The sequence below is a fragment of the Octodon degus genome, unplaced genomic scaffold (assembly GCF_000260255.1).
Source record: "Octodon degus isolate 3935 unplaced genomic scaffold, OctDeg1.0 scaffold00061, whole genome shotgun sequence".
NCBI classification, from domain to species: Eukaryota; Metazoa; Chordata; class Mammalia; order Rodentia; family Octodontidae; genus Octodon; species Octodon degus.
The window spans coordinates 12,113,486-12,122,408 of NW_004524637.1; the positions used below are offsets into that span (position 1 = coordinate 12,113,486).

Below are 8,923 nucleotides of genomic sequence, written 5' to 3' on the forward strand. Positions count from 1 at the left end.
TTGTTTTCATTTCTTATGATACTCCAAAGGTATGAGGCATATGGATAAAAACCATTATGTATCGAAAGGTTTAAGCACTTTGTGCTTTAATCCATAGCAGTTAGTATACTTACTGATCTATCACACCCCAGGGAGCCCTTTCGAATTGATTCCTGAGTTCTTTAGTCAGGATCTTATCTTAGATGTCTTAGTTCAGTCCTTCCATACCCCTTGAGGTGTTTCAGGCTCATTCTCATAGATTTTCTGCCCCATCCCTAGAATTACCATTTCTCTAAAGAACCCTGGTTACTTTTTCTGCAAAATACAATTAGAGACACTAGGGTGATTCGTTACTACCAGGCAGGACACTGCTTGTAGGTATTTTTAAGAACCATGAAGGTGTGAGATTTGGCCCCGTTGTAACTTACTAAGGTAGCCTTCCATAGTTCTGTGGGTGGTAGTGGAGGACAAGAGACTTCTGGGAAATTCGTATGTCTGCCCCAGGCTCTGGAAGGAGACAATCTGGCTGTCTTCTAAGGTTGTTGTTGTCTGCCTAAACACCCCTGACATGGAAGAGGGGCCGAAGGACAGCTGGCGCCTGTGCTCTCAGGATGTGTGCATCTTTGAGATGCAGCTCGCTGTGTTTGTTACATAGGTGTCTTCAGCGGACATTTAAAATTAAGCAATAGGGGGCCAGGGAGATGGCTCACCAGCATAAGCGCCTGCTTGGGAGGTGCAAGGTCCTAAGTTCAATCCCCGGTACCAATAAATAAATAAATAAGTGATAAATTGATTATAACATTGGCAATTCAAATTCAGGATGATAGTTTTCTTTATTTATTGTATTTAGTATAGGGTATACAGGATCTCACTACACAGATCAGACTCAGTGACTCTCCTGTTTTCAGGCTCCCAAGTGCGTGCCACCATGCCCAGTTTCAATTTTCATCTTAGCATGCCCCCAGAGTGAGGCCGGCACGGCACACTGGGGATCAAACCCGGCCACTGCATCTGCCTAAGCAGGCGCTTTAATCCGCTGAACTATTTGGCTGGCCCTCTACTACTTTTTAATTCTTAATTTTAAATCATTATTTACCCTATCCCATGAGAAGCCCTGTAAAGCAAATAAAAACTACTTAAATTTCATAGCAATGGGCACATAAGAGATATAAATGCGCAAATGATTTCTTTGTGACTTCTTTACATGTGTGGTTCTGAAGTTAATAATGCTCAGCTGCTCAGCCACCTGGGACACCTTTATAATTTTATTAGTGCATTGCTTTACCAAGGCCACCAATACCAAATATCACAGCTGTGTGGCTTCCTGAACCCAAATATTTGTCTCACACTCTTGGAGGTGAAGCCACAGGACTAAGCTAGTAGCAGACTCAGCTTCTCCAGAGACCTATCTGCAGATGCCACCTTCTCTCTGCATCTTCAGTTTGTCCTCGGTGTCCCTTCTACAAAGTGTACTAGTCATATTAGATTAGGTCCCACCCTTGTGGCTTCAGTTTCACTTTCTGAGGTCCCAGGTGTTAGCATTTAACGTATGAATTTTAAGGGAGATGTCATTCAGTTCATACCAGGCAGTACCACTATCTCCAGAGAGGTTGTGACATGTTGTATTCCCACCAGCGATGCTTGCGAGGGCCCCCTTTGCCACACACCACCTGTAGACAACACTGTCAAACTTTTCAACTTTGTCCTTTAAATTTTTAGTTTAGTACAGGGTCTCACTACATAGATTGGACTTGTAGTGATCCTCTTGTTTTCAGCCTCCCAAGTGCTGGGATTATAGGTGCACACCACCACACCCATCTCAATTGCTGTCTCAGTGCGCCCCAGAGGTGAGGCTGGCACAGCAGGCTGAGGTTCAACTCTTGACATGTAGATCAATGCAAAATGGTATCTCAAGATAGCTGTTTCTGTGAATTATTTTGTTGAAGTATGACATGTGAGTCATGTTCCTCATCCTGGGGACTCTACAACTCTTAAAAGAACACATGTTCACTTGCCTATAGGTACAGCCCATGGCTGGCTGACCCCCCCAGGCAGGGGGATATGGCAGAGGGGATTGGCAGAGGAAAACATGCTCATGTCATAGTAACCAGGAAGCAGATAGCAAAGGGAAGAGCTGGGGAGCGAGATACACCCTTCAGGTCATGACTCTTACCGGCCACATTCTTTCTCCTAATAGCAAGTCAGAAAGTCACCATAATGATCAGCCACCCTCCACAAACCCTCCCTAGGAGCCCATGAGGGCTTGGGGGGACATTCTTCAATTAAACCACAACAGATGGACATGCAGCAATGCTCACAGTCTGATGTATGCAGTTCCACTGATGTTTGTGAATGTTGCTTATTCCAGAAATCTCCCTCATATTCCTGCTCATGGAGTTCCATGTGGAAATGACCCTTAGTTGGCTTCTATCACCGTGCATCTCTTTTTTTTTTTTTTTTTTTTTTTTTTTTTTTTGTACTTTAGGAAAGGGCCTACAGGGTGATCTACTAGATGGGACGCGTAGTGATCTGCCTGCCTGTTTACAGCCTCCCAAAAGCTGGGATTACAGGCGTGCACCACCATGTCCAGTATGCCCCAGGGATGGGGTCGGCACAGCAGGCCCAGGGATCAAACCCCTGGCCCCTGCACCTGCTTGCAGGTGCTTTAAGCTGCTGAGCTATTTGGCAGGCCCTCTTTGGTTTTTTTTTTGTTTTGTTTTGTTTTTTTTTGAATGTTGATATTGCAGGTCCTCTCTGTGTCTGGCTTACTTTATTCATAGCTGTAAGACTCATCCTAACCAGTTGGCGCAGATGGCAGCAAGGTGGGAGACCTCAAGGCTTCCAAGGAATGCCAAGTGCTATATGCCAGTCTGGGTCTCGTCCAGTCTTTGCTCTCTGGCTCCAGCTGGTAATGCTCTGGCCTCTCGTGGCCTCCCTACTTCCACTCGGAGAGTCGGGTGAGTGCCTGGACTGCTTGGCTATGGACTTCGGTGGACTGGTACCACCCAGCAAGGGTGGACTGACAGCTGCCAGTCTGGAGGTGTTCCCACAGCAGTCCCAAACCTCACATCTCGGGCTGCAGTTGCTCCTGCTCCTCTGCAGGCACCCCAGCCTGCTGTCCATGTGCAGAGCCAGGAGCCCCTGATGGCCCCCATGCCGGCTGCAGCAGACCCCCAAGAGCAGAAGCAGATGCTGGCAGATCGCTTGTTCCCACTCATCCAAACAATGCATTGGAACCTGGCTGGCAGGATCACAGGCATGCTGCTGGAGATCGGTAACTCCGAGCTGCTGCACATGCCCGAGTCCCCTGAGTCTCTGCGTGCAGGGCTGGAGGGAGCTGCAGCAGTTCTGCAGGCTCATCGTGCCAAGAAAGAAGCTGCCCAGAAGGTGGGCGCTGTTGCTGCTGCTACTTCTTAGACAAGGAGAACACGATTCAAAAACGAAATACTCCCTCATGGAATTGAGCTCAAGGTTTGAAGACTGCCTAGTTTGTCCGACGGACCTCAACAGCACAAGTCGCCAGTTGAATAGGTAGTTTTGTATCAATAGGTCAATTATGAAGCACCTAGAAATTTTCCATTATGAAAGTATGTTCTCTAAGTTCTGCTATGGCCCGGACTTTTTTTTTTTTTTTTTTTCTATTGTGGGTTTTGATTTTTTCCCCAGAAATTGGTTTTATTTGATGTATCCAAGTCTTAAGTTTCTCAGTAAAGAAAAAAAAATCTCCATAAAAAAGACTCATCCATAAACATCTATTGTTTAACACACAGTGCCATATATAAATATCCAAAATGTTACTTATTATTTTTGTTGCTGATGATGGTGGGATTAAGGATGTTTTCCACTTTGGGGATATAATGAATAACACTGAGCCCAAGAAATAAAAATTTTCAACTTTTTTTTTATTTTTAAAATCTTTTATTTATTTATTTATTTATTTATTTATTTATTTATTTGATACAGAGTCTCACTACACAGCTCAGACTCCTAGTAATTCTCTTGTCCCAGCTTCCCCAGAGCTGGGGTTAGAAATGTACACTACCACCCCCGGTTTCAGAGGCTGGTTTTGGTGGACAGCTTGGCGTGTGGCTGGCACCACATGGCATGCAGTACTGGGGATTGGCCCGGGTCCTTGTACTTGGTAGGCAGGTGTTTATGCCACCGAGTTATTTCCACAGCCCATCAGCTTTAGTAAGTAAGAGTGTTCCTCAGTAACTGTGTTAATATATTTTCCAAACAGCAATTACTACGACTTCCTATTGATACCAACACTTGGCACTGCTAGTTTTAAAAATTACAACTACTTGGTTGGATACGGGGTGGTTTCTTATTGTAGTTTTAACTTACGACATTTTATTTTTCTGATTATGGTCTGAATTATTCTTGATGAGTAACAATATTGAGCACATTTGTTTTTTGGAGATTTGCGTAGTATATCCTCTTTTGTGAAATAGCTGCTCAATAAATTGATCACTTTTTCCTCAAAGGTTGTGTTTTCTTTGTATTTTACTTTATGCCTTTCAAAAGGGTTGATTGAAAAATGTGGTGCATGCTTAATTTTAAAACTTTTTACTGCAAAAGACATAGGGCTCCTAATCCCTTCTCTAAATATTCCCCTCCGCTTCACACACCCTCATCCCGTCATTCTTAGCACTTTCTGAGGCAGCTCTACAGCTCTTATTTCAGGAGTATGTGTATGAGATGTGTTCAGGAATACAGGGAATGTTTCTGACAAACCATGTCTGACAGGCTTATAAATACATTATGGTGTGGGGCTGGCAAGATAGCTCAGCAGACTAAAGGGCCTGCTTGAGCAAGGATAGGCAAGCACAGGGAACGCTTTGACCCCAGAACCACATGCCACACCTGCCCCACCCTCTGGGGGGTGCTGAGAGGCCACCAAGTCCAGGTGTGGTGGCGCATGCCTGTAATCCTAGCGCTGGGGAGGCTTCAGGCAGAAGGAATACCATGAGTCTGAGCTGCATAGTGAGACCCTGTAACAACAAAATACTATATATGAATAACAGTGTGTTCCTATCTACCTTATTTATCATACCTAGCATGATGCAATTTACAACTATTGCCCAAAGTAAAAAAAAAAAAAATACCATGAAAAGTAAAAGCATTTAATCATTTCGAGTCATTGAGGTAGGCACAACAGCACTACCAAAGAATTTATAGAACTGTTCTAGAAAGTGGCACAAGTGATAGGATAAGTGTGTACAAAAAGAAGAGATTACTTTGGGGGTTGATTGATTAATGGCAATGTATCTTTTACTGTAAAAATGTAAACAATTCAATGGTGTATTTTTTTTTTTATTTATATATTTCGTAAGGGTCTCACCATGCAGCTAGGACTTGTAGTGATCCTCCTGTTTTCATCCTCCCCAGTGCTGGGATTACAGGCCTATGCCACCACACCCAGACTCTGTTGCCAGCTCAGTGCACTCCTGGGGTGGGGCTGACACAGCATGTGGGACCAGGGATCGAACCCAGGTCCCTGTGCTTGCCAAAGCAGGCACTTAGTCCACTAAGCTATCTTGCTGGCCCTTTAAATGGAGTATTTAAAAATATATTATTTATTTGATACAGTGTCTCACTATGCAACTTAGACTCCTAGTGATCCTCCTCTCTCAGCCTCAATAGCTCTGGAATTTCAGGCATTCACCATCCACCTGGTTTGGGGGCCAGCTTGGCATGCCTTGGGTTATGGGGCCAGCACAGCATGAGGTACTGGGGGTCGAATCCAGGTCTTCGCACTTGCCAGGCAGATGTTAGACCACTGAGCTATCCCCCTAGCCCTAAACAGTGTATTTTAAAATTACTCTTGGCAATATATCCTGTGTATGAATTCTTTCCTGGATATAGGCTACTGCTATTATGTGGTACAAATTAATGTTAAATGAATTATTATTTTATAACTGCTATAGGTTTACAAAAATTGCAGGTTATAGAGAATTCTCGTGTGTTCCATACACAATTCCCTTTATTATGTACATTGACAAAAGTATATTTATTATAATTAATGAACCAGTATTGAATCTTTATTTTGCTCCTTTTTGCTTCATTTTGTTCTTTTTTTTATTTTTTTCAAAGTTTTATTGATAAACAGATAGCAATGAGACAGTTTCAAATCAAATCGGAAGTACAGTTTCAACAAATATTACACTGCATATATTCTTCTTAGTGGTTAATTGCTGTACAAGATGTGGACTTGTGATCTTATTTACAAACACCATTAGAACAAATCATTCTATTCATTAAGAGAATGCAACTATATATCTATCCCAACCACTTTGAATACACAGATACAAAATGGACATTCATAGGCATACCCCATTTTTTCTAAGTTCTGTTATTGAATATTATAGGTGTGTAAACTCATCAAAATATTCTAAAAGAGTCCAGTAGCCCATAATAGCATTGGGTCTTCTGTTTAACTGGCAATGTCAGAAATTATTGACCTGAGTCCCCCACAGCTCAACTTAACAGCATGGCTTTATTTCCTATATTTCGTCTTCATACTTATCTACTGGATGGTTAAGACCAAGGTAAAGCAGGACCTATGCAACAAGAGTTGTAGCTTTTTGGTCTGAGAAGGTCAGTGAAATGCCCTCAGGATTTATCCTGAGATCCTGTACCTCAGATTGTAGAACCTTTGTCAGTGCAGCCATGTGGATGAGTCACGGCCATTGCTTGGCCAATGTGCTCTCTGTGAAAGCCTGAGAGAGTGTCTTCTCCCCATGTGACTCTCCTTAGGCACACTCTATGTCATCGATCACTTTCCTCTTTGGCCCCATAATCTTCTTGATCAGAAAATTTGGGACACTACCGAGGTACATGACGTTACAGTACAAGTTCTCATATGTCCTGAGTCTTAATTGACCTTAGAAGACTAGGGCCAAAATGTTGGCTTTCCTTGTAGCCCTCCTTTTTCTCTAATTTTGGTCTGTAAACTTAGGTTGTTAACCATCCAGAGGACAAGCTTATTGTTATTATCAAACGATTTAGGCTATCAAGCTTAACCTCACTATCTCACTGCATTTCAAATATCTTAGGCATAGTAAGGAACAGGTATTTTTCATCAAGTATTGATATGTTCAACTTTAAGTCCCTACATAATATGATAAAAAAAATTAAAAATTAGATTATATTTTAAAAATAGGATAAAGAATTCTATGCTTCTCATGTTTGCACATAAGTCCAAAAATCTCACCATATACAACCTTGAAGCAGGACAGTCCCACAATATTCCTTTTCCTGTCTCTTGCTTTCATTCACCACCCCCTTCTTCTTGAACATCCACCTACCCGAGAGACATCTTAGCAGTAACTGATTGCTTCATTTTGGCTGAATGTTTTTTCCTTCTTCCAAGATTTCATGTAGGTTACTACATTTAGTCCTTGTACCTCCTTAGGGGTCTCTTGGTTGTGCCCATACTTGTTTCTGATGGCCTTGAGGAGTACTGGTCAAGTGTATTGGAAGAGAGCCTTCTGCTGGAAGGTGTCTGATGTTTTTCAGTGGTTACACTGGTGCTCTCTCTGTGATTTTAGGAGGAAGACTGTCCAGGTAAGGTGCCATTTTTCTATCTGATATATCAAGCATGACTAAAGTTACCATGGCTTGTTGCTGTTGCTGTTGACCTTAATCTCCTGATGGAGGCAGTTTGTTTAGTCTCTCCACTGTAAAGCTTTTCTTTCTTCCCGTATTCTACCATTTGGAAAGAAATTACTTTATATGGTCACTGGGTGGAGAGTAGTGGTCTCCAACTTACAGGGTGTTCGTCCAAAGGGGAGAAACACTTCCCCTTCCTCATGTACTAATTTACTCACCAATGTATGTCAATATGGACTCAATGATATTTAATTTACGTTTTGGATTATGTTATCAATTTGCTTTATTTTGCTCCTGAAATTGCCTTAACATTGGTCAGCAGAACCTCTTTCCTCTGCCTTCTGTATGGCTTTAATGTACTCTACTGTTGTCATCTTTCTTTTTCTTTTTGTGTCATCCATTTTGCAGAGGTCTATCGAATTGGTTAGCTGTCCCCAAGATTGACTTTCATCTATTTAATACTCCTCAATTTTTGTTTTATATTTTATTTATTTTTACTGTTTTTAAAAAACCTTTTCAACCTTTCCTTTCCTCATTTTTTGAATCTTTCATTCTTTATTTCTCTCAGTCCTTTCATTGTTACTCTTTTTGTTACATTTATAAAAAGTGTTCTCTATGTTGTTAGGATCTCAGTGAAGAAATCCTCCAATAAAAGATTAAAGGAGGGCTGGGGAGATAGCTCAGCAGTCTAAGCACCTGCCTGGCAAACATGAGGTCCCTAGTTCAAACCCTGGTACTGCATGTTGTGCCGTACATAGGTGCGCACACACACACACACACACACACACACATACACCTTGATTTTAGCCTTGAGACTCCAGTACTAAGGGCTGATGTCCTAGGATCTGAGTTGTGGCTACCCATGAAATACTGTCAGAAGAGGGACCTCAAGTATATTATAAGAGACAAAATCATAGAATGTTTACATTCTCTTCATACACTTAGAATGTTTTTATAATATGCTAATTTTTACAATACAAATTTTAATCATTGTGCAGTGTTCTAGTGTATTATGGAAACAGAACTTATTCATGTGTTCAGTATATTTCTTCTTCTTCTTCTTCTTCTTCTTCTTCTTCTTCTTCTTCTTCTTCTTTCTTCTTTCTTCTTTCTTCCTTCTTCCTTCTTCCTTCTTCCTTCTTCCTTCTTCCTTCTTCTTCCTTCTTCTTCCCTTCTGTACTGGGAACCAAACTTGGGACCTTGTGCTTGCCAGGCAGGCACTTATGCCACTGAGCCATATCCCCAGCCCTTCATGTATTCAGTAAATAATTATTGTTGCACATATAATTGCTTCTAACTTTTACCAGGATTCTGGATATTACTACAAACA

The 8,923-nt window shown here is 41.8% G+C and overlaps 1 pseudogene; it reads left to right on the forward strand.

Annotated features, from left to right (window-relative positions):
- Positions 1-1,926: 1,926 nt before the first annotated feature.
- Positions 1,927-3,396, forward strand: LOC111817545 (annotated as a pseudogene).
- The last annotated feature ends 5,527 nt before the right edge of the window (positions 3,397-8,923 follow it).